Consider the following 660-nt stretch of genomic DNA (forward strand, 5'->3'; position numbering starts at 1 on the left):
TTATATATACATAAAATGATTAAAAAAATACAAAATAATTGAATCATAATAAATACCACCACTGTATTATTGTTGAACTAAGACATTCGCAACTTAATAAAAATGTTTAGAGTTAAATATATTTGATATATATTATTGAAAGAAAATCAATTTATATATTATTAATATTATTTAATTTTACTCTTTCAATTAATATATGCAAAAAAAAATTGACATTTGTTATAAATAAAAATAAATAAAAAAATACTCTAAGCGGTGGATCACTTGGCTCATGGGTCGATGAAGAACGCAGCAAACTGTGCGTCATCGTGTGAACTGCAGGACACATGAACATCGACATTTTGAACGCATATCGCAGTCCATGCTGTTATGTACATTAAATTCAATTTTAAAGTACTGCTTGGACTACATATGGTTGAGGGTTGTAAGACTATGCTAAATAAGTTGCTTATTCTTTTATAAAAATAATTGAATTTAAGCAAATGTGTATATTATTGGATTTTAAATAATTCATAATATTAATAGCAAAAAAAATAAAGATATATAATGAATTTTATTTATTATATATTCTTTAAAAAAAAAATCCTCTCAAATAAAATGAAATGATGAAAATATTGAATCTAAGTATTCTTTACAAAAAATTTTCATATTATTTATATA

The 660-nt window shown here is 22.4% G+C and overlaps 1 pseudogene; it reads left to right on the forward strand.

Moving 5' to 3' along the window:
- Nucleotides 1-244: 244 nt before the first annotated feature.
- On the forward strand, nt 245-425 carry LOC129252699 (5.8S ribosomal RNA; annotated as a pseudogene).
- Nucleotides 426-660: the final 235 nt, after the last annotated feature.

The sequence above is a fragment of the Anastrepha obliqua genome, unplaced genomic scaffold, assembly GCF_027943255.1.
Source record: "Anastrepha obliqua isolate idAnaObli1 unplaced genomic scaffold, idAnaObli1_1.0 ptg000339l, whole genome shotgun sequence".
Taxonomy (NCBI): domain Eukaryota; kingdom Metazoa; phylum Arthropoda; class Insecta; order Diptera; family Tephritidae; genus Anastrepha; species Anastrepha obliqua.